Source organism: Helicoverpa zea, chromosome 6 (genome assembly GCF_022581195.2).
Source record: "Helicoverpa zea isolate HzStark_Cry1AcR chromosome 6, ilHelZeax1.1, whole genome shotgun sequence".
Classification (NCBI taxonomy): Eukaryota; Metazoa; Arthropoda; class Insecta; order Lepidoptera; family Noctuidae; genus Helicoverpa; species Helicoverpa zea.
The window spans coordinates 13,211,458-13,238,084 of record NC_061457.1 but is presented as its reverse complement, the minus strand read 5'-3'; the positions used below and the strand labels follow the sequence as shown (position 1 = coordinate 13,238,084).

At 36.6% G+C, this 26,627-nt stretch overlaps 1 protein-coding gene across 1 annotated transcript in view; it reads left to right on the top strand.

The window, feature by feature from the left end:
* LOC124630976 (protein tiptop-like) overlaps positions 1-26,627 on the top strand; it is a 252,303-nt gene that overhangs the window by 103,321 nt on the left and 122,355 nt on the right. The window lies entirely within an intron of this gene.

Below are 26,627 nucleotides of genomic sequence, written 5' to 3'. Positions count from 1 at the left end.
CGTAATAATCAGCAGTTAAATTCTTTAAGATTACAATTTCGTTTTAAAAGGTGCAATCAATAGGTCACTTAAAATTCAACACAGTTTAAAAAAAATCTTATTACAATGAGAGACTCAACAAAAAATCTTATTACAATAAAAAAAAATGAAAAGCGCTTAGGTACGCTTACCTACATTCGACTCAGACAGCTATCTCTAACCCTATCAAAAAAAAAACAAAACAGCAAAAGTACAGTCGCAAACAAAACTTCCCAACCAAAGTGGTTCCTTGATAAATATAAATAGGTACAATTAGCGTTGATTTATTCGCTGGCGGACGGATTAAACACTCCGATTAATGCCGACATCTGCGGCGATCGATCCTTGGCGACCTTTAACTTTTCTCCGTGACTGTACTTATCGGGAGACGTGATCGTCATTTGTATCATAAGTTCTGACCCACTGATAGATTAGATTTGTGGCTGATTTGTGATGGGGATTGGCTGATTGATTTAGTTATTTAACTGGTTATCTAGTCTTCTTTCTTATGTTAGTATGGTTATTGTGGTCCTTAATTCTCCTCGAAGTCGTCGTCGTTTTAAAATCTATGACTTCAGGTAACACTGGATTGATATAAAATATGAAGAAGGTTTTTTCTCTCAATTGTGATTGCAAGTATGCTCAAAGTTCATGTTCAACTGTTTTCTGCACTATTGTTGATATGAGTAATACACGAGTCAAAAAAATGTATATAGTTGAATACTGAACAGAACAAAGTATTATTATAATAAAACATGTCACATATATGTGTATAAAACAAACAATACAAGTAAGAATACAAGACAGAGGCAAAACAAACGGACATACAAATGATAAAATGCAAAAACTGACTACCGATGACGTCACCACGAATTAAGCCACAGAACAGAGTTGTGGAGTAGACTTGCGTATGTTGTTTTTTTTTCAAATATTCCACTAATTTAATTGAATTTAGTAGAATACATAAGCATCATAAATACAGAGGCAAATAAGAGTCATTTTGTATCAGTTAATTAAAACAAAATGAGGACAAAGTTATCCAACAGGTGTCAAATTAAGCCAATGCAAGATCCGATGTACTTCGTAAAAAACACGTTCTTAGATACAATGTCATTTAAACTCACCATATGCCATTTGCCATAAAGTGCTCTGCTATATTGCATAGTAAATAACATCTTCAAAAACACCCAAAGAAGGTGCTAATAAAAATAACTCAAAATTAAAAGTAAACCTTAAAAATCTAAAAAAAATTAGCCCAAACAGCAACTCCACAACCTTATCCTTATTCCGCCCACGGCGTCCAGCCCAACACGGCGATGCAAACGTCAAGCCTTGTCTATTCCACATTATTGTACACATGTTATTTCACATACATCGCTGCACACACACACACACCAACACCACGGTCCCTTACAAGCCGAGCAATGGAGAAATAATGACGCTTATGTTAAGCAGTTGACAATGTATGACAGGTGTTAAAAGGGTGTTCGTTTTATGATGGTTGAATGGTCCATGGTCTGTTATAGTTTACTTGAATGGGTGGTTTCAAGGTTTTGCTTTGAAGTCTGTATTTATGGTGTAAGAAATGTCTGAGCAGCTACAATGGTTTGTAACTTTATGCAGAAAGAAAGCTAGTCTTGGTCACTCTGCAACGATATAAACAATAAGTTGAAAACAACACTTACACGTCAAATCAGTCTTGGAAAGGGAGATGAAGTCGGTATTTCCCATCTGACTACCTTTAGAGAAACACCAGAACAAACACAAGTGTCATAGTCTCTTTAAAAGTCCAAGCATACCTGACTGCACCATGTACATATGTGTAAGCAATGTACGATTGTGTCTGAAATGACCTTTTGAAGAAAGTCATACAAGTTTGCGTTTGAATCTATCTAGTTTGAAAGTACTTTATATTTTCAAAAAAATATGATAACCCTCTTATTGAAGGTCCTATAAACATCAAACTACACAGATTCCGTCTGTGTGAGGGACAGCCGGAGAGATTGTGGTGTCTTGCGAGATAACTGTCGCTGACACATCGGCTTATTGTGTCGCCGACTGTACAGCGATTGCTGTTCCCGACTGTACCTATATGGTCTGACTTGACTCCATATTGATGTCCAGCTAAGTAATACCCCTTGGAGAGCTCGCTGTCAATAGTGTTTAGACGTTAACGTTGTAATAAGGATGTGGAATTCAAAGCTCAGCACGTGCTTGGGGTACTAGCATTTTTTGACCGAATTTGTTTCAAAAGTAATATTGGAAACAAAACATGATTGGATTTCAAAAGAAAATGTCAGAAATTCCTACTAACTTCATCGACAATGTAGGGAGTTATTTGGTGATTTCCCATCTAAAAAATACTTGTATGGTTGACTCCGTAATACAGAAAACTATATTGACAGATAAATCACAATGACCACTCTATTGTCTAATGCATTCATTTCAAACAGCAATTAACAATTTGACACCAACACCACCAAATTCTAACTTAACAGACGTCCACTCCTAATAAACTGCAGCCTGCAAATATTTACCAAAGAAACCACGTCAATAGAAACTAGAAATTCACCCTTTACTAATAATGAATGCATCGGTAACAATGGACGTACACTCGATGCCTATAATATGTAGCTTTGTCTGATTTTATCTATCTGTGACGATATATTTTTGTCCTCCCCGTCAATAAATAATGGCGCAGGTCAAAGTCTGAGAGCTAATGTGTGTTGATCTTAGTCCAAGCTTTTGTTATGCTGGTTACAAGAGCACTACTATTTGTCTGTGAAATTCGGTGAGTTCGAGATTGGGATAAGTAACTGTTGGTCTAAGGTTTGATCTGTGCATTGGTATTGAATGAAGTCTCCACAAGAACTTTTCATGTCAAAAAAGTAAACGATATGAAGGATATTATAGCAATTAAAAATTAGACTTTCTATAGTATTTTCCTCATACAACAGGTCCAATTTTCAAATTGGACGAACAAAAAAATCTTACATAACGACGTAAACAATTTGCTTACTTGATTTACATCTAACAAACCATTATCAACACCCATTACGAACACACATATGATTTTTTCTCCCATTTAACACAATATTTCCCAGCAATAAAATAATTATTTAATCAGTTGATTGGTTACGGATTATCGTTACGTTAACCGGCCACGTATTATTGAACTCGAGTGTACTTTAACAGTTTTTTTTATCGATAAGATCGTGTGAATCGGTTACATATAAAATTATTGTTGGAGTATCAAGATTATTCGAGATGTTATCTGAAACTCGTGGTAGGGGTATCGTATGTCTAGAATGCAACTGAAACAGTGAGATGGTGCATTACTGAAATAACTACATATTGGCTTGATTTGCTGGCCGTACCGAAAAGGATACGATCGGACTTGATCACATGGCTGCATCAATTAGTTTGATTTTCTTCTCGAATTGTTTATTGGTTTATTTTGGATCATTGGACGAAATCGACCAAGGAGTTTAAACTTGAATAAGGCTAGAACTATATTCGTAGGCACTTAGAAACGTTAAACGATTATACAGTATATTTATGTCATCGTAAGTTCTTCTATATCAAGTTTCCAACCCAAAATAGTGCCATATACGGTTTAAATGAAACGTATCTTTTACAAAAGAAGCTTCATTATAATACATTCAACGATAAAAATCAATTAACAAATTTTTAACTGTGTTATAGCCAATAATATAATTTCTTTAATAGCTTGTATCGTTTTAACAACCAAATAGGTGTGATGCGGGCGGTAGATAAGCTTTCAAATGTCGATAAAAATATTTTATCGAAATAACACATCGCCTTTAAAACGGATATCTTTACAAGTTTCTAATTATAAATGCAAAATTAAATTCTTTTGTAAATAGATAAACTACAAAGAAATCCCGCTGTTTTGTGTATGCTACAGCTATATTGTCAAAAGAGAAGAAAGTGTATATTTATGTAATAAACGCGATATTTAATGTGTATTTAAGAGTGGCATCATTATCGCCGTTTTCCAAGTATTTTGAGATAGGAGTAGGTAAGTACTTAGATCTCTCCAATGGTAAAGTTAGTGCCTACTAACTATGCGCCTACTAACTATGTAATAAAGGATTATTTTACTAAAGGATTCTTTTGATTTAACCATGTAACTTGAGTGGGGCATTAAATAACAGAAAATAAATGCAAAGTTATGTGGTCCGTTGTTCCCATAGTCGATTTTCTGACTATAACGTTTCGCAAGACGACCTCATTCCAATTAACTCTTATAAACTACTATTACTTAAAACTATGCATATCTATAGACAAAAGAATATTTTGTCGCAACATTAGCTCTTAAAACACGTTAAAAACGTCCGATTTATTTTATTGTAATGTTCGTTGTTATAGAAAATCTCAACTTTTTGATCAGTAATGTGATAACTGTGTGGGTTTTTATAGTTCTTTATAGCTTTTTTAATACCGTTAATAATTTATTTAGTTATTTAAAACAATGATGTTATGTGGTAGCGTTAGTGGGGAATTATGTTGCTTGGGCTACTTGCCTGTGATTGGCCATTTCTATTCGAACGTTGAATTTTAATGTTTTATTAATTCCTTAGTCTTTAGTATTAATTTTATTAAATGCTAGCGTGAATATGTTTGGGCCCCCTTTTAAGGTAAAAAAGACATATTCTGGCTAGATAAAGACAAGACTGATTTTTTAACAAGTTGAAGTTACGTTGTCAATGAAACCTCGGGATAAAGTTAGTCTAAGCTTTAATTTCGTTTGATTGTGCCTTGAAAGCTCAGAAACCACTGAATCGATTTAAAGAAATATTTTAGTGTTGGAAAGCTACACTATCTCGGGAGATATAGGCTGTATTCTATCCGGGTAGGAAGAGTAGTTCCCTAGAACACGAGAAAAACCGCGAAAAGCAGCAAAATTTTTAGACAAATACGTTTCATGTGTCATCAAAAGGTTCTATTTATTCAAAATAATTCCGTTACCTCTTCGATAGTTTTATTTGTCACTCAGTGGACAGTTTATTTAGTGATTAGTGGCTAGATAGATCAGCTAAGTGAGCAACAGTGCATCTGTCATTAGGACTAACTCAACCCTTGATTGGTCTGCAAGCCGCTTTTACATTTTGTAGTAAATTCGACCACGGTTTTGTTTTATTCTGAATTAAATTAGATTAGGTTTGTGTATTGAGGTGTTTAAAGGTTTATATTTGGCGTTTGATATATGAGCTGTGAGCTATTGGTTATTGAATTTCTTCAATAGGGTGACCCTACCTTTAAAACCTGAAAAAATTCTTTGGCAGTAGTTACTAAAAGCTTATGGTAACCCAAGTTAATGGGTTTGAGAGTGTCAGATAGGTAAGATGTGTCAGATAACTCTTATACGTACTCAAAGCTTGTTCGAAGAAAGATAGGTTGCTGTTTATGATTTATCTACATTTACAATGGAAGTGGTGATATCTTAATAAAACTAACAGGATTCTTTACAAACAGACAAAAGTATATAAAAGAAGATCTTATTTTTAAAAAGTGAAACAAACAAACAAACAATTCCGACATCAATCAAAGCAGCTTCCCTTTGACTATTTAATTAAGTTTTCTTCGTTAAACAAAGATTTAATTGCAAGCCGGAAACGGAAACGTGTCCCGTAAGCCTTTACTGTCGCGATAGGAGACTCAAACTTAAGCTCGTGTAAGGCTGATGTCACACTTTTGAAGAATTGAGACGTTTTGAAGATGTTGTGTTTTGTTTCTTTTTTGTTTTGTGAAATGTGGGGCCGGTTTGGTGGGCTTCAGGGTTCTTTGAAAGTGTTACCAAAGATCTTGTACATAAAGGGCTCTTGAAGAAGTATGGATGTTAGGTAGATAGGAAGGGAACAGTCCTCTTCTCACACAGAGAAAGATACGCGGCAATCCCTAAGTTAGTTCTAAAGTTAGCTAGTTTTAACGACATTTTTAATTATAAAGACATATTTCTATTATGAAGATACATAGAGTTTGTAGTAACTCATAATTGTCTAATGTAAATAAATAATAATAATTGTTTTCTTTTCTCTTTACAGGTAGGTCACCTACACCATTATGATTCTACGACTACGCTTTGTAAGTGTTAAATTTAAAGTTTATCTTTAGCCATAAAACATACGTGCTCATAAATATACAAAAAACAATGAAAGAATATGTACTTAATCATGGTAGAAATTAAAATTCCACTAGCTTTATAACCCTAAAAACCCCAAGTCAATTATTTCTACATAAAATATTTGAACCTAACCACGCCAATAAACGTGATCTCCACCGTTTTACTATAAGTAGCTCATAATAAAACTGTAATGACCGTCAATTAAAATCGCGTTAAAACATCAAAGGGGCCGAAGGGCTCTAAACCAATCAAGACTACTGATAAAGTCACATACATTACAAGTATTTTATACATAATTCCCCATTACCGTTTATTTTAAACCATAAAAATTTATAGGGTTTAAATATTTTCACCAGTGGGACGGGCGGCCGAGGTTATAAACTGACTCGTAAAGTCCCTACATAAAAAGGTAATAGTTAGTGACAGATGTAAGGTGCGCGCGCGCAACCGGCCAATCGCGAAGAGGCGACCGCCGCCATTTTCCCGCCGACCAGAGAAGCTTCCGGGTATCGATATTCTACTCGGATAAATCGTCCAGATACGCTATCGAATAGTCGACACTTATCGACTCCGATGCGGGTAGTTGACTATTTCGAATGTGACACTGACTGTTGATATACAGTGTGTTATCTTTTGTGATAGGCCTTATAGTGCATGAGGGTATAATGCTACGAGTGGAATTCCTATTTCCTACAGCCTTTTATTGAAGTTCATAAACTTAAAGCTTTTTTTCTTGCGAAGTTAAGTGTCGGATTGTGCAAGTTACATTAACTGACCAGCAATTATTTCCCTTTACAAGTTTTAGAAGCCACATTAACGCAATAAATGCGTGCGAACGCATAAAATAAATGCCTATGGAACCTTTTTTACGTGTTGCGGTCTCCACAAAGGTTTTATTTTTATTGCTATCAATAAAAAAGTAAAAAATCATTTATCACCGCGTTAATTGCACAAAAAGATGTTAAACGATGCAATCGCAAATAAGACTACAAAAACTCGGAGCATTTACTTTTAGACGGAGATTGATAGCTCGCACGCTACATACACATACGCACACAACAATGAAATGGGTACTAAACTGCGCACGAGTCGAAGGGTCGAATCCATCACTCTGTCAACGTAAAAAACCGAACGGCCGTCGACCAATCGGAGCGCGCCATTTGAATAATTGTTCGTTTAGTGACGACCAATCGCGTACGCCCGAGGCACTTCTTATTCTGTATTCAAAATGATTAATGCTACACTCAGACGTATTTACGATCGGGTTTCAAGAGAGTTTGAATGATTTGTATGACTGACGCGTCAGTGCTGAGCCAGATTTACGATTGCGTGTCGGCCAGGACTCGATCCGGGTTGCAACACTATGACGGATGACAGCCGTATTTTATTATATAATTCCATAGATATGCTGGATAGTGTTGCCATGTTGTGCCGTGATGACGCCGAGTATGGCAACATTGTAGGCCGATGAATATTTCACATGCAACAAGCTATCTAATAACGTGTACGGTTTATGATCCGATGGCGCGCGTATGTTAATTTTGTGCGTTGTATTGAAATTCTTCAGTTTTCGTATGCATAATAAAGTAAAGGTGACATTAGAAATTAATAAAACAAAAAATTATTAGCTAGTTTTTGCGAAAATCTAAGTTTTAAGCAAATCGGTTGAGTAGTTTTGCCTTGTTACATGACAGTTAGGTAGATTATTCACTTTCGCTTATGCAAAACTGAAATCAACTCCACTGCATCAAGATTATCCACATATCTTGGTGAACTTCTTCAACACAAATCACTAAGCAAGGCGCCCAAGAAAATCAAAAGCGAATCTAAATAAACTATCTTCGTAATTTGCAACTTAATGTAGCTCTTTAGCAAGATTTCACACCCTGTATTCAAATATGGCGCGCGAGATAAGACTGGTGGATGTATGGTCCCATTTAGTGTAATTTAAGGCTATGCTAGGTAAGTTAACGCATCGCTTTCTATATGAAAGCTACTAAAACAACATTATAAATACTTGGCACTAATCTTAGAGTGATTGCGGACTTGTTACAAGTTGTCTTCGAGTGTTTGTGATAAATGTTCGAATTAACTAACGATTTGTTAGATGATATGGCCTTTTTATTGATTGGAGATTCTGTTTTGATGTTTATTAGAATTTAAACGAGTTATTTTGTAGATAGGAATTATCTTCGAGGTTAATTCTAAATTGGAACACCATTTATATATGTAGTTTGTAACTTACATAAATATTAGTGTTGTTTACTCAACAATTGTCAAAAACTGAAGCTTTTCCCTTAAATAGTGTACTATGTCAGAATAATCAACCCATTTACAATCGGTCTAACATACTCTAAAAACGAGACGTAACCCTAAAATGATGTTACGTTAAAACTAGTTAATTATCTAATCGCGGTGGGGATGGGTCGGCGCGCATCCTCTCACATAAATCTGTCGATGCGTGTGCGCAGCCAGTAACGCACACATCTTGATCTACGCCTGGACGCTGTGTGAATGTTCTTTTTTTGAAAGGACTAGTTCGTTAAGAATAAATGGGAAATTTTGAAAGAGAGGTATTTGTTGTTGAACTAGGTACCTACTTTTATTTTCTAATTAGGATTTGAAATGCTCAAATTAGAGTTATAGGTACTCGAAACCTATACGGAAGGAATATTTACGAGGTTTAACATGCCTCTAGCCGGTTTCAGTCGTAAACTAATTCTTTACACATAACTTTGTTTCAAAATTCTATTTTTTGTTCATTTATTTTAGTAGATCGATACTTATTGGAAAGATGGAAAGAGTACCAATTTAACTGTAAAATGTTGTCATAAGGCTTACCTATATAAGTCCTTTAAATAGAGTAAAACAAAAGCAACACACACGTAATCTCCTTTTAATGCCTACATAAAAATCCTAAAACTTGTGAGCACGAGTCCACAGGTTCGCAACGGACGCTATCTTCGGCGCAGTCGGAAAACTAGTGATTTGCGACTAGTCTACTACCGATTTATGTTCAGATGAACATTCTTTTGTTTTTGATTATATCCCTCTACATTTTATACGTATGTCACCGTATTAATTCAGGGCTGAATTTACGATGTTAGTATGCAGTTTGTTGTAAGGGGGAATTTGTATCTTTGGTTCTTGTTATGTGGTTTAGTTTAGGTGTAGAAATTGGAGTTTCTTTTTGTACTTGGATTGGTTTGTGGAAATTTTTGATGGTAATTAAGGATGTGTAAGGCATGTTTGTTCTGGAGTGGAGGCACCTGAAAATACTAAATATTTTCTACCAGATATTATAGCGCAGACGTTAATACACACAGATTATGTATGGTGGTTTTAAGTTACTCTAAAGTAAATCGCTGGAACCCTTAAGTGTTAGGTACTTACCAACTTGCTACTAGCAAGTAAATACTTCTACAACCCAAAAAATCAAAACAAGACAGCTGAAAACAACTTCAAAAACAAAACCTTCATCACGATATATCAAGCAAAACTGACACACAACAGATACACAAGATTTATATTGAAAGTGGATCTTATATCTTGAATCTTTCATTGCGCTATTGCGCGTCAGTCGATGGCAGATACAGATAAAACAAAGACTGGCCAGTTCCTGAGTTACGCCGCACAGACGGACTGACAGCCCCAGGGTTTGTGTTCCCGCCAATTTATGGTAGAGCAAGATTTTACGAGTTATAAGTTTTATGGTGTTATGAGAAAAAAATGACTTTGTCTGTAAAATGTAGGAACGTAGTGTAGAAGCATGTTTGTGGGTATCTTGAGCACATGACTTTATATGGAATATATGAACTGACCAATAAATGTTTACTTTTCCCTTCGAGACATATCATTTTCCAGGTCACTAGATACATGCCGCTTCCAACCAGTGCTTTTGGAAATCAATGGGGAAGGCCTATGTTCAGCAGTGGATATCCTGCAACTGAAATGAGTTTTCAAGTTTCAATCTGTTTATATACCAAATATCTCAATCGGTTGAGAGGATCTAGAAACATGTTCAACACTCGATATTAGTGGAAATACTAGGGTAAAGGCGGGATAGATGCCGCAGTGGGATAGATGCCCCATTTTTGAAAAACCTAACTTCCCATGCTCGCGATTAAGAAACAGCCGTTTAACTAGAAGCTGCAAGCACCCCGCCCCTAAGTTAGCCATGCGCCGTCGAGGGATAAGGTCGCGTTTCGCTCGTATGTGAATTCATCTCCGCGGCGAACTTAAAGCGAGCGTAACATTTTTAAAGGTGAGTATTTGCTGTTGTATAACTTTGTAAGTAGATATTAATTCCGTCTATTTTTTTATTACGTATGTATATTGTTTCATGAAGTATACATTTTGATATAAATAGTTGCTCTATTGTATTTATTTATTTAAAAAAATACCAGGGCATCCATCCCTGTCAAAAAGGATAGTTGCCCTGATTTTTTACGGTTAAGGTGCCCCTAGGGGCATCTATCCCTCCATACACCACGTATACCCTGAATATATATAAGTGCTTTGAATATATATTTTTAATATATTTTTGTGTTTTTTTTTTATTGTTCATTTGTTTATGTATAGGTTTACACTTTTTATTGATTACGAATGATTTACAGTTCAAACAGTGAAGATGAAGACAATTCACCTAAGGACAAAGTTAAGGGAAAGAAAACTAAAGGTTTGCAGGTAAAGAAGACTAAAAGAGATGGACAGGATGAGCCTAAAGATGCAAATAAAAATAACTGCATAGAATGCTTTGAAAACTATGAACAAACAAAGTCTAAATCCGACTGGATTCAATGTGTAATGTGTCAGTACTGGTTACATGAAACCTGTACACTTTTCAGAAATTTTAGCTCGAGATATGGAAAACTTAAAGCACTGCTAAGTACATTGTGTTATTTTAGTTTTTAAGAAAGAATGATTTTTATGATTTTGCATGTTGAAACTTAATAATTAATATTTTATAATAAGGGTTTAAAATTTAAAATACATTATTTTTGTTGAACAAATACTTTTAAAATATTATTGTGTTAATTTTAATTAATCTGATAATGAATATAAATACAAATTAAAAACTGCAAAATACTTTTCATTTCAAATAAATTAAAGTAAAAAAATATATAAATATTATTAATATAATAAATTTATACAGTATGAAGGGTATCTATCCCGCACCGTAGGCATCTATCCTTGCTAGTATTTTCAAGGTGGGGCAACTATCCATAGGGGTAGGCATCTATCCCCAAAAATTGAGTTCTACAAAAAGCTAAAATCTGCAAAACGTGTAGTATATAGGACCAAAAAGACAAATCACAAATAAACATAAAGGATTAAACTAGTTACATTCATAGGTGTTATTAATGTAGAACCAATATTTATTAAATTAGAAGCATATTTCAAAAAGTGGGGCATCTATCCCGCCTTTACCCTATGTCCCTTTAATGATCGTAAGGTTCAATTTCGCTCGCAATTTCCTTCATCTAAGCAGCTTTTCTAAAAAGCCGTAAACCTACAAAACTGCTACATTACCACATTAACCTTAAGTTTACTCGTAAACCCGTGCCGTGACACATTTGATACAAAGTAATTTATTGCAAGTATACTTGCCTGATATAAAAGATTTATTGCTTAGAATATAACTTTATGAGTTAATGACTAAAGGTCATGGGCAAATTTGTAGAAAATGGATTATTAATATTAATTGGTTTACCAGTAGCAACATACAGGGTTCGATTCCCAGGTTTGCTAGTGAAATAGTGGTGCTACTGGTGGTTTCCATGAGTCAAAATTTCTAGTAGGTACACCGAAGGTTTGGATATTAACGCAGTTAATAGTATCACGGTTTGATAGATTTAGGCAAGTTTGAGCCGGTCAAAATATGTTTGGGAAAAAAGCTAGGCAGATGCTGATATTCTCTACTCGATAAGGTATTTAAAATATATTGAAGGCTCAGACAAAAGCTGTCTATAAGTACCAGGTGGAAGTTCAATCCTCTGTCTCAGAAACTTGATGATATCTCCATATAGAGGAACGGAAAAAATATCTCATTAACGAAATAGTAAGAACGTTGGAGTTATTTTTTCAACAGATACCCATTAAAAGAGTGATTTATAGTCCAATGTGGAATTAACTAGCGCCTTTAAATAACAAAATATCATTTCTGTATGTCTGCACGATTTATGGGGACTGACGACCCCACCCTGTATCCAGGGGTGCTCAACCTTCTGGATCCATTGCGTCACAATGTAAGGAGGATGTTTTTGAAGAACTTGAGTTGATTACCTAAAGTTTTCTGGCATTTCTTAAGTTCTATCATTAATTAGCAACAAGTCCTTTATTTTTTCTGTTTTAATTTCCTGTTAATCTAATGTAATAGATACCGTAGTAATCTGAAATGCCTGAAAACAAGTGAATAAACATTGGCACACTGACTGAAGTGGCTAATTTGAAATAATCTTTGCTTTTATACGCAAGTTTTGATCAAATGAAATGTCATTTGATAAAACAAACGTGATCCATGAAAAATTAACATCAGTACAGATCAGAAACTAGCACAGATCAAACATTCAAAAATTAAATTATAAATTTAAAAAAACCCCCGACCCAAAAAAGTACGCAATAATTATGACAAAAGGTTAAAAACGCTAAACCCTATAAAAAGCAAAAAATAACTTTTAACACTACGTAAACTAAATTTTTTCGTGTCGGGGGACCGCTCTAATTCATTACTTTAGATACGTGTTTTTTTTTTTTAACGAATGTTGTAATTAGGTAGGTATCATTTGATTTATGTAAGTATTTTTGAAGGTAAAAAGCGGTCCCCCGACACGTCAAAATTTAGTTTACGTAGTGTTAAAAGTTATTTTTTGCTTTTTATAGGGTTTAGCGTTTTTAACCTTTTGTCATAATTATTGCGTACTTTTTTGGGTCGGGGGTTTTTTTAAATTTATAATTTAATTTTATTTCATGCTTTTTAAAGGAGCTCCTTAATTTTTCCTTCTTTCATTTAATTTATTTTATCTTAAGATGGGGTCGCTATATGCGATCTCGGCCAAAGGAAGCTGTTTAACAATCCTCATGACAAACTGGCTCTGGGAGAATTGCACAGATTGAGAAACATTTGGACATTCTAGATTTTCAGCAAAAATATAAATCGGTTTATCCGTTTCATTCCGGCATTTCAGGGTTTCATCCGCCACATCCCATTTCCAGCATCAGGTTCTCGTCAATCTGAAACATGAAGAGAACTTGTCAAGACAAATTCAACGAGCCCAAACTCGATGGGTTTACTAAAAGGCAGTTCAGGGTTACGTCTCCTACCTTCGTGCCCTAACAGCAGACCAGCTCAGTGGTTCCAAAAGACATTAGTGTTTCAAATTTCAGATCCCACATATACTTGCAAGTAAACTGATCGTGTAACATTCCTATCACATCTAGCAAACGAGCTGATGACCTTGAAGACCTGAACCGATTTCCACCAAACATAGCTAAGAACACTCCCGACTGACATACCTTTTAAACAAAAAAAACCGCATTACAATCGGATCATCCGTTTGGGAGCTACGATGCCACATACACACACACACACACACACACACACACACACACACACACACACACACACACACACACACACACACACACACACAGACATGTCAAACTTATAACACCCCGTCGTTTTTGCGTCGGGGGTTAAAAATTATAGCGATTAAAAAGTCCTCAAAGTTGAGAACCTCTGCCTACATCATGTACATTGGTGAATGATTAAAATTTTAGTAGTAATTAGTTTTGTATTGCTACTTGCGTAAGCTGATGGAAGTCGTTACAGGCTAGTTATAGCCTTCTTCGAAATAAATCATTGGTAGTGATATTGATTGAAATCATTTTGAAGGAACTCATTTAAACTGTTAGGAAGATAGTGTCTTGTAATATTCGCTGGCTGTCTTATATTCTCTAAAACTGCTATTGCCTTTTTTGCCATATATTGTGTACGTAATTGTATTGTTCAGATAAGACATTCACCAGAAAATCTGTTAAAATATAACGTATCCCAAGATTTCATTACTCCTTAAAAAATAAATAGATAAACCGGCAACAGGACCAAGAAAATGGGAAAAACATCTTTAAACACACTCAGGATAATAAAATTCTAGTTTTTACAACAAAAACTTCATTAATTACGACAATGCCATCAAAATAGTCAACCGATTGATTTCCCCTCACATTACCGGTAGCTAGACTTAACTGCATTGTGCGTTAGAAGCAATCTTTACTCCGTTGCCACTGCATCTATAGAGAGGTCATTGTAAGAGCGGTGCGAGCGATGAGCGGAAGCGATTTTTTGTATACTAACTTAACTCACGGTTACACTCGCGTCCCGGGAACTATTCCACTTACCTACCCGACAAAAATTAACGTATAGTCTTACTTGATAAATGAAGTATCTAGCTGGGATATATATTTTTTTGATCATTCCAGTAGTACCTGATTAGCGCGTTTAAATAAACAAATTCTTCAGTATTATGTTAAAAGTATATAACAAATGGATTTCAAAAGTTATCTGGAATACAATACTGAATTTTCTGATAGAAAAAGGAATTGTTTTTTAAGATTTAGCATGGCGCTTGTATTACTAAAGAGATTTAAATCGATTTCAAAATGTTGTTCTAAAGTAGAATAAGACTTCTGTATAGATTTATGTATGTTAACTGCATGTACTGGCCTTTCGAGTGTGAGTGTGTGGGTTCAATGCAATTATTAAAGTAAATCCAATTAGAACAATCGCTTACACTTTAAACCACTTACCGTACTCCGATACCGTGATCTTATGGGAATGCGCCGGTACCATTCCAATGCTAATTTTATGGTACAAGACCATTTGAAATAACAACAAAATGTCCCCTACGTCAGGCTTGATTGATATCTTTATAGCTACCAGCCTGTATGTCTGGTCATCCATTAAAGTCTTGTAGATTTAAGATACTCTATTTATATAACGATATAGAATCGAGTATTTTCTCCAAATCGATTTCATATAAGTTTCATGTGATAATTTCGTAGAACTATGTAGGTATCGATTTAATTATCGTGGAAAGTCGGATTGGATGTCTAATTATGTGCATTAATTAAACACTAATGTTATGGTTTGGTTTTAGCTTAGTTTAATTTTGACCAATAAGAGGCGTTATGTCAATTTGTCCACTTATTTTCAAATTAATTTGATTATGAAAACTCTTCGTGATGGAATAAGTAATTATAAAGGAAAAATTCAATCATAAAAATCAGTATAAAACCCCTTAAAGGGTATGTTAATTTTCTATACAGTTAGGCAAACCTAAAATTAACAGTAACACCAGCCAAATCCATAATATTTAAACTAGTGCACTTCAAAGTCATTGGCCTCTCAATACCTAAAACATCGCCCAGCACAATAGAACGTAAATTCCAAAAACGGTCATAGAATAAACAACGCACCAACACAGACGCGACAATAGTATTTTACCTACAACATTAGGTCCGAGTACCAATTAAAGGATGGTAAAGGTGAAGTTAGAAGGTTTTAGAATAGTATTGTTATAATATTTTAGATGGAATTTAGATGGACAGGATTTTATTGTTGTAGTTCTAACTTTGTTGCTGAATGGAATTGAGATCATTTCAAAGAAAAAAAAGCTTGGTATTTGCTACTAAGTACTTGTCTTATATTAAAATTAATACTGTGTAGAATTTTCCAAGCACTCGTAAATTAAGTGACTGATCAACATTCTACACCTACGCTTGATTTTGCGTTTTACAGTTTCGTTTTATTTATTTCTCACATGATGGTTTCAAAAAATATCTTGCTTGGTCACCCCAACACGAGACCTATCTTTGTATATTTAATCCAGACTTTTGACCCCAACTTTTCCGTACCTCCAATTCCGCTAATAACCCCGAATTATTCAGCACTAGCTGATGTCAACGTTCCAATTGGTGGACAGAGGTCCTTAGAGTCCCTTATTCCATAATTTTGTTCCTTAACAGTGTTCCTTTATAGCGGGTTTCACTCAAGTCGATTGGTCGCGTACTAACGTAGGAAATTGTCTATAATAAGTTACTGCTAATAGCCACATTGTACTGTTTCTCTTATCCTCAATTTCTGTGAAAGCGATTTTAAATTTTGATGGCTGTCCTGTTTCTTTGGTTATGGGGTTTGTTTGTGATTGTGCTTGTTTAATGGGTTTTTAAATAACAAAAGTCATGTTTTCTTATTCTTTTTTGGTTTTTAGCGGATTTGACACGATATAAAATACGGACATCTGAATTGAGTACCGCCCCTTTTTAGGGAGTCGGTTGGAAATCCTAATCTTATTACGTGAATTTCATATTAGTACATGTATCTCTATCTTATATAACCAACAAGTAACAATACTAAAAACACTAAAACAGATCCATTTTAAATTCCAGTCCTTATCAAACGCGACTACCGGCTTACGTACCCATTCCAGCCTCACTGAGGCAAAACCTTTCTACCTACTTCCGCATCTCCCACTGATCTTGAGGGCTATTCTGTTCGTTTATGGCAGTTTTCACTCAACGCGATTGGTCGGTAGCAGAATGGCCCAGTATTGCGGTAGTGCATTGTCTTGTAACTGGCCGATTACGATGATTGCCATTGGTTACTTATTTGATAGTTTGGACCGATAACCTTGTACATATTGACGGTTAGGATCTTAACAGGTTCAGTGGCGACGGTAGCTGGAGTTTAAGTAGATGATTGTGGAGTACTGGTGTATAGAAATGTTACTTGTTCTTTGATATCTTTAGTGTGTATTTCTCTTGTTGTGTGTACCTACAGCAGTAGTAGAATATGGGTTGTTTCAAAGGGTTTAGGGGTTGCATATTGTAATGAAATGGCTGACAATCATCGTTGTATAGATGTGATAGTAAAATTATGCCAATCCTTTCCTTGTATTGTGATTGTGCCTTTAGCAAACAACGCCTTTTCCTGCATTGATAAGTTCCTAGAAAAGTATAGTATGTATTTCAAAACAGCTAGTCAATATATGTATGTACAGCTATGCAATCAGCTCTTGGTATGTCTAATTTGTACATAATTTAGAATACTTGGATCCATTTTTTTTTATTTTTTTCATCACACTTTGAGGACTTTAGCGTTCTGTCTGTAATTTACAAATTAGCAATCGTCCTTGCATAAATCTGCAGGGTGGTGTAAGCCTTTTCTAATGTGTCACCGGTTCACCACCCTTTGGTCATCGTCCACCTTTTGTTTACCCAAACGAAATCTTCTCAAGTAAACAATTCCAAAAGGAACCACTCAGCTTATTTCCTTATGGCATTTGCTTAGAATTATCATTACCATACCGAGTACACTACAAACAAACTTCAACCTTAGCTCCTGAATATATAGTTCAATTTGCATTGACAAGTTTTCTCGTTTGCGTTCCGCAGTCACATTTTTGCGACACGTAGTCCTTATTGCGGGGTGATAGAGTTGAGTTTTGAGGAGGAATGTCAGGGTATTGTCGGCAAGGATGGACCGGTAATGCGACAGTTTGTAAGCATGAGATCCGGAGTGTAAGGTGGGAGTGAGGGGCGCGGGGGGCGGCCCTGTAATAGTAAAGAAATACGAACAAGTTGTTGTATGTAGGACGTTGACTTGAGTATATATTTTATTTATATTTTTTCTCGTAGGTGCCTTCAGGAATGTGTCGTTTTTTGTTTTTAAATTGGAGTTTCTGTTGACCTGCGAAATAGAAAATACGTGTAAGTAAAATTGCTGGACTGCGGCATTTGGGAAAATGCTGTACTTGTGCTTTTATACTTTTAGTAAGTATGCTCTTTAGCATGATGTTAAATAAGGGTGCAGGGAGACAATTAGTCCTTCTGAAGAATGTTTGGTGCAATGTACTGACTGAAGCGTGCGAGAGTACAGCTTTCAGTTAATGAAATAAATAAGGCCATATTGCATAGCAACGAAATTATAGAAAACAAAAAATACAATCAAGTAAAATCAAAACACGTAATGTATTTACATCCTCTTGTTCGAAAGAACCCTTATCATTACCATCATCATATCAGCTCACGTCATCAGACTCCCAAAATTATCTTCGAAAAAAATCTTCAAAAATAACAAGAACCTATTTCACCGAAGGCTACAGTTATCTATGTATATCCTACCGCTCATACAATCCGGACACGCTTCCGTTTTAGGGCCGAACCGTATCTACGAACAATTTATCGCAAGAATCCGCGATCGAAAAAAGAACGTCTATCGATACTCCTTCAGATATCTAACAAGTACAGTCGGTAACAAAAATCCTTCGATTTTTAATTAGCAGCCCCCGGTCCGTTTCGCACGTGATCGGAATGGGAGGGTGCTCGTTGCATAACTCGCAGGACGGCCCCGGACGCCGCCGTCCGATGTCGTATTAACGGAAGAATGTAATGAAGTTAGGTAGCGTTCGATTTGACTGCGCAATTAACGATTGTACTTAATGAGCTACTCGTCTTTTTCCGATGTACTTTTGTTGTGGACTGTACCAATTTGATTAGGGATTTTAAAATGGTCAGAATTCAAAGGTCTTTGAATCAAGTTTAAGTGGATCTTAAAATTATATTTGCTTTGGATGAATTTTCATTTTCCTATTCAGTCATGAGCGTCAAGCGTTTTTCCAGAGTTGGGCAAAAAACTCACGTTGGTTATTTGAATACTAAGAAATGTGGCAGAGAACTTACTTATTATCATCATCGGGACATACATCCATTTCCATCGGTTTTTAAACAATGTTAGGGTCGTCTTCCAGTTTTAATCGAATTCATATGAGTACCAATGCTTTCATGGAGCAATTGCCTATCCGACCTCCACACCTCAGTTACCCAGGCTACCGCATACACCAACACGGGTAGTGAACAGAATCAAAGACATGCCTTAAGGCTCCATCAGTGACCCATTATTCATTCAAAGTGCCTAGAGTAGTCATCCTTCGAGCTTTTTTCCCGACTATGTTGGGGTCGGCTTCCAGTCTAACCGGATTTAGCTGGGTACCAGTGCTTTACAAGAAGCGACTGCCTATCTGACCTCCTCAACCCAGTTACCCGGGCAACCTTTGGTTAGACTGGTGTCTAAGCGCCTAGAGTAGTAAGAGTACATAAATGTATTAACCTACTTTCTTATAATGACGGCATCTTACACATAACATATGACATCCTCCAACAGACATTGACGTATAGAACTATGTGAAACATCTTGTCAATTAAGATTTCTTCAATCGTAATTACGGATGTTCTAATTAACGTTAATTATGTGATTCGCGGCGCTTGGAATGTCATGTTTCATGTTTACTTAAAATGTATTAAGATTGTGTAATGTCCGGTGAACATAAATTACTACTAGTCCCATTACTACCTGTGACTTTAAGCATTGGCTTGAACCAGATGGCAAATCATGTAGGTGTGAAAACTTAAGAGACACATACGGACGACATAATTATATGATAGTAGTAAGGATAAGAATGAATGTGAAAGCTATGATTCGTTCGCGTCTTATTGCCTTTTGGCGTTAGAAGAAGTTGTAACTCTACAACTTAAGGTGGCCTGCCGATTCTAAGTACGTCCATAGAAAATGTGTTCTGCAGTCAATTTTTTACTAAAATTCACGACTTCAAGTAACCAAAAAACACTACCTGCACATAAAAAGCCACCCCCACAATCCAACTAACATCTACTAGAGACAACTTTAAAATTAAAAATTTCAACTGTGAACAACTGCGTTCAAAGGCTGACCGGTCGTCAGTCACCCCCCAAGGGGTAAATAGCTAAAAATAAACCCCTCGACGTATGCAGGCGTTTCTTTGCTAGCAGTAGCTTTGAGGCGATTTTAATTCGCTTATTTCGCTAGCGGGAAATTGCTTATGTGTTGCCGAATTAAGGGTGAGGGGTGTGTGATGGGAGGTAGCGACAGCGAGTTATTATTAGATAATTTAATCATTATTTTTGTAACAATAGTCCTTTAACTAGGTAGGTCGATGATATTCGTAGGTGGGGACTTGCTTTATTCACTAGAGTTTTAATTGAGTTAACCATCAATTTGGAATCGGTTCACGGTGATTATCAGCCTGCTAAATGACTTGATATATCCGCTCATAAAGCATTAACCTTACATTTTCTTTAACATCTCTCGTCAGTACTACATTGTCTTGTAAATCGCTCCCGCTTCCGCTCATCCCTCACCCCTCAACCTACTGCGGCGGAGCAAGTCTGCGGACGTCAGCCAGGCGATTGTAAAGGCGCGATGTGATCCTGTATGCACTCAGCCCAAAAAATATTATCCGCTGGCTTTTGTACACTCGCCTTTATACCGTGAACAAAGAAAGCTAATGAGTGTGTGTTTCGGTTAATTATTATGGCTGTACTTGAGTTTGGTGCTGTGTTGTGTAGGTATCTGGTTTGTGGGTTTAGAATATTGTTTTGGTTAAAGTATCTAAAAGTGTGGATTACAAGTACCGGTCTAGGCCCCTCAGGTATGAGTGTGTGCATGTTCGATTCCAGGTCAAGCAAGTTCCAAGTATCTGAAACCTGGATTTTAAAGTCTGAAACCGCCAATTCCATTATCTGTATGAGAAGAGACAACTGCAGTGGGACATTAAACACTAATGATAAAAGTAATTTCTTACTATCATCAGTCACTTTATCACAATAAATTCTTCTACCAAACATATTTAACCTGACAGTCATCTGTAGTATCTTAATTAAAACACAGATTCCTCTATCTATCTCATTACGGTCCTATCCTATTTCCCTTTCATTACCTCTGTAGGTAATCTTAACCCGTACAATGTCTGCTAGCATTGCGGAAAAAAATAAACTAAACAACACATGTTAATATGTAAAGCTCGCGTGCTGAACAAAATGAACGTTGAGTTTTTTAGTTAAAAAAAGAAAAATATAGAAGAGACAAAAGGAATTAATGGTACCTATCTTGTGGCCATGGGAGGGTTGTGTCTCTATTTGAAGGAGTTACCTTGCGCACTAGTTACTTACTGTATAATCTTTGAGCATGTAATCAAACAAAAGAGCATCATGTGCTTATCGTTTTCGTAACTATGATGGAGCCGGCCTTAAGTCTAACCTGATGCAGCTGAGTGTTTTACAAGAAAGGACTGGCCCTCTGACATCCTCCGAATTACCAGGGCTATCCTGATAGCCCTTGGTTGCCAGACTTTCTGACTACTCATAGCGACTACCAAAGATGTTCAAATTACAGCCAGGATCCACCAATTTAACGTACCAAAGCATATGGGTACCATCAAATCAACGAAAACACAATTTTGGAGAACAAAAATTACACAGAGCCACGTATTCAGCTATTTCCATGACTGAGTTTGGAAAGTATGAATACCTACATACAAAATTTTATTTTTAAATTATTTAAGTCAACTCTCATCAACTATTCAAAATAGTTGCAAGCTCTCCGGTCCGGAACTGATGGTATCTGATACGGTAACGCCGTAAGCAACAACACACGCGTCCGGGGCGGATCGAGACGAATCGTACACGGTTCACCTGTCCTAATATATTTCAATATGTTGTTACCCCAAGGATAGCTATCTTTGCTGCAACGACCATGCTGTAGGTTGTACAGGATGTTTGAAATTGGGTGGTCTAAAGAAAGCATGGTTCACAGAATACCTAATGAATATGTAATTTAATTTTTCAATTTTGTTTTATAACACATTTTGTAAGTTTTAAGCAATTTGCAAGATGGATAAGTTAAGTAGATACCAGGGCAAAAAGGCTAAATTATGTCAGTCATAAAGGGAATCAATTTTTTCAAACCAACTATAGCTATATTATAAAATACTCCATCTTGGAAGAGCTATATAGAGTTGATTTAACACATTGCCTTGGATAGCATAAAGCTAATGTACCAACAAATAATGTTCATAATTCAAAATCGCAAATACAAAATCAAGTTCCAAATCCAAACCACAGAACATACCTACAGCCTTGGCCAAAAGTATTGAGCACCTTACAAATTTCGCTAGATCACGGTAATTATGGGAGAAACCCGAATCTATCGTTGAAGTATTCTTTTATCGGTTATCTATAAAGATTTTAAAACAATGACTTATGCCGCAGTTGACAATAAAACACCTGGGTGCAAGAAAATGTGTCTTTTACAATTTTTGAATTTATTTTCTAGTTCGCTACCATCGCTCGTTGAGACAACATCCAGTGATCTAGTGCGCCTTTGGTATTTTATTTCAAAGTTTTAAGTGTTATAGTTGCGATAAGCCAAAATGAAACGAACTTTATTTAGAATAACGAGTGCAGATACAGCTTCTGTACGGGCAAGGGAAATCACAAGTAGAGATTTCCAAAACTGTCAAATGTTCGCGCCGATCCGTGCATTATGCTATTCAGCGATTCTCTGATACCGGATCACATCAAAATACACCGAGAACCGGGCGCAAACGCATCACCATAGGCCGTCAGGATCGTCAGTTACTGAGAGAGTCATTAAGAAATAGGAAAAAAACATCTTCAGAGCTCGCTGCTGAGTTTTCAGAACAAATGAAGAAAACAATTTCTGCTCGAACTACTCGTAGAAGGCTTCAGAAAGCTGGTCTGAAAGGCTGTAAAGCTAGGAAGAAGCCATGGCTCTCCGAGAGCAACAAAAAAGCTCGGTACAAATGGGCCTTACAACACCGAACTTTCACCGCTGAAGATTGGTCAAATGTTGTGTGGTCAGACGAATGAAACTTTGAGGTGAGTAAGTCAATTTAATGCCCTCACAAAATAATATGAAATGGTTTAAATTCTAAACGCACAGAGGAAGTTCTTTTTATTTCCGGAACTCAATATTTTTCTCTTTATTGCAGATTTTTGGTACACCTGGTGTGACCTTTGTGCGTCGCCGGGTGGGCGAAGAATTTAAGCCAGAGTGTGTGGTCCCAACCGTAAAACACGGCGGCGGCAGTATAATGGCCTGGGGTTGTATGACAGATTCTGGAGTTGGCGAATTGTTCGTGTGTGAGGGCCGCATGGACTCTTCTAAGTACATAAATGTGCTAGAAACTGCGTTCATTCACGAAACTTTTCGGTGACACGAACATGGATAGTGATAAATGCCAGCAGGATAACGCGCCTTGCCACAAATCTGCCCGCACTATGACTTGGTTTCAGGAAAATAGCATAGAGCTTCTTGACTGGCCTGCCCAGTCGCCAGATCTGAACCCCATAGAACATTTATGGGGTTTATTAAAGCGTCGAGTTAGGCGCCACACAATTAACAACAGAGAAGAATTGAAACGCTACCTGCGCCTAGAATGGAACGCGATTACTGCTGAAGACTGTAAAAATCTTGTTAGCTGTTTACCAAAAAAAAATTCTGCTGTAATTAAGGCAAAGGGTGGACCCACAAAATATTAATTTTCAATGAATAAATAGTAAATTACAAATAAAAAAAAAGTTTTGTTTTATTTCTGTTTGATACTCCGCATAAAACTGAAAGATGTCATGGGTGCTCAATACTTTTGGCCAAGGCTGTATGTATTCCTGATTTAAAAATGGAAGCGACACATAGGTCTTCGTCAAACCGCGTCACGCGACGGGATGTGACACAATCGTGACAGTGACAGCCGCGACACGCTTCCGTTAGACTGTCTATAATATTTGCAACTGACAGCTTTGTGATCAAATCCTATTTATTGAGTTGCTGGAGTGTGATTTAGCTGCCCGTGGTGGGCTTTTTTGAAGTTGACGGGTTTAAAGTTTTTGAAATTATGGTGAAAATCACATAATGTTTTTGTGATATAATCGTAGGATTGAGGTAAATGATCAGTCTCGTTTGCTTTCCGAAACCTGAACAATGAAATTAGCAATGAATCACGGGACACACATTACTCTGACATTATCCAAAACATACTTACTTTATCCTGTAACATATTCGCAGAAAGCCCACACGAGATAACTGTCCACATAATTATCTTTATGTCCAGAAAAAAGACAAATAATGACATCTGTCACTCAGTCTATGACCACAGAATGATTACCATCACGACTCATTATACCAGATTACGGGAGCGAGCAGGACTCACTAATCACGTGTTTCACTCGGCCATCACTCACCGTCCACCAGCCATCACTCACTGGCAACTCACTGACAAACTTACTTTTACAACCACCATACACTTTATTCCAACGCCTGAAGGTTCAAATTACACTAAATAAAATCGCCGTTAATTTTTTTACGTCCAAATGACTTATGTAACGTGATCCCTTATTGTGAAGTGGTTTTACCTGATCGCAGGTCGACGTTATTTGGACATTTCGTCCGTATGTCACACTACATTATCGGAGTTTCTTAATTGAAGATAAAAAGGGGGGACATGTGTCTTTGTCGCGTTTTTATGGCGTGTAAGAGAGGGATGTTGTTTTTTCCGACTTGTTACAGACTTTTGACTATTAATTTTGGGTATTTTTTGTTTGTTTGATACGAGGGACGGGGTGGTTTGAATTAAATCTTCATTCGGATTCTTTTCATTATGTTTGATCAGTGGATGAAGGTAAAAGGGATGTTGGTTATTCCATTCAATAGGCTAGGTGTTATTATTGAAGAAGGGCTGATGTGTCTGTTTTGTTTAATTTTTTTTTTTTAATTTGATTTTGGCGACCTTCTATGTGAATGAACACATGATTTAATATACATACCTTTACATCATAAAGTTGACCTGCAAAGCTTTTCCTAATCATGTCATTCTGTAGTAAGAAATAAACATGTCAGCAAAAAAAAAATTGCTCAAGTCCAAGAGTCCAAACTCCCTTACAACTTCTAAAAACACACACTTTTAATCATGTCCACTAACAAACACAATTTAAAACGTAAAGCGAAGTACAGTCAGCATAAGACACTACTTTATAAATCGTTGTTCCGAGATCTGCCCACCTGCATCGTGGGGCAATATCAATCCATCTGCCCCCGCCTGGGGCTGGGGGCGGGGGGTGTCCGTCTTTGAGGGGTATTTAATTTTGTGCAAATGACGGCACGTCGTCGTGTCATGGCGTCCACTCTTTATTTGGTTTTAGTTTTTGAAGTGACGGGTGGATTGTTTTATTAAAATTTTTGGATAATTTTCCGAATTTTGAAGAAAAATCTTGTGTAAGAAACTCGGTTTTTGGTGTTATAGGTTAATCTTGTGCTACTGAAGTATTTCAGAAAGTTGATTAGAAATATTGAAGAAAATGTGATTGAGAAGGAGAACGTAATGTAATAAGTTGAGACACTTCAAAGTAATGTCCTTTAATCAAACTCAATAACCACTCCTTCCAGATATTTCTAATTCACTTCAATAACTAGAAGAAATAACGAATCCCGAAGAACGCAATCACAAAAAAGGTTCCACTAATGAATTTAAAATCCGCTTCAATTCTTCAAAAACTTTTCACAAGTCCCCAACTTCCCGAAGGCCATCGAAAAATTAATAGTACAGTTATATTTCTAAAAACATACATTCGTACAAAAGATGGCTCGACTTTTGCGCTCCTCAGTGCATAACCCCCTTATTATCCGGGGTGGGTCAATATGCGCCCCCCGGGGGTGGCGGGGGGTTGGTGGGGAGCCGTGTCACGTCACTGTCTCAGAATCGCCATCACGCTCGCCCGGCGTCTCGTTTGCGTCCATCGCCGTACTTTTCAACTTCAAGTGTAGCGAAATAGAAATGTTTTTAGCTGTCTAATGGCGCGTGCTATACGGTTTTTGTATGCATTTTTCGTTACTGTTGTAATGTAATTATAAAGTTAGTAGTTCAAGCGTCTGGATAATTAACTGTGTTTCATGTCATGTTCCATTATGTTCAGCTTTAAAAATCACGGAATGGATTATGACTTGCGAGGCAATAATATAAAATTACTATGAAAGTATGGTTTAAATCAATTAGAATCTGAACATAAAGAATTCCGACGTTAACATAATCCTTTGTCCGTATTATCTTTTGTGTTTGTCTCGTTGCATTCAATAACTCCACAATACAAATCTAAGAACTAATCAAAAGCTGGTTTGAAACGCTACGTATTGAAATAAGCATAATGAGAACTAATTAAAACCTCTACATTATTCAGCAGAATAACAGATAGAACAAACAAACAAAACGAAAAACAAAAAGAAATACAACCCCATTTGGTAGCGCACAAACATAATTCCCCATTTAATTCAAAACTATAACAGTACTTTATATTTTTTATTTCCCGTATGCTATCGCTTCTTACGTCTGCTCGGTGCAGCAATATCAATCCATCTGGCGGGAGAAACGGGTGGGGGGTTGCAGGAGCGGACTGGGGGGGTGTCACGTCACTGTCTTAAATGACTGTCACGGGTGTACTCTAGCCCGGTCGCTTGAAGAACGGTGGATGGACGGGTTTACAATGCCATCCTCGGGATATTGCGCAGTGTTATGTT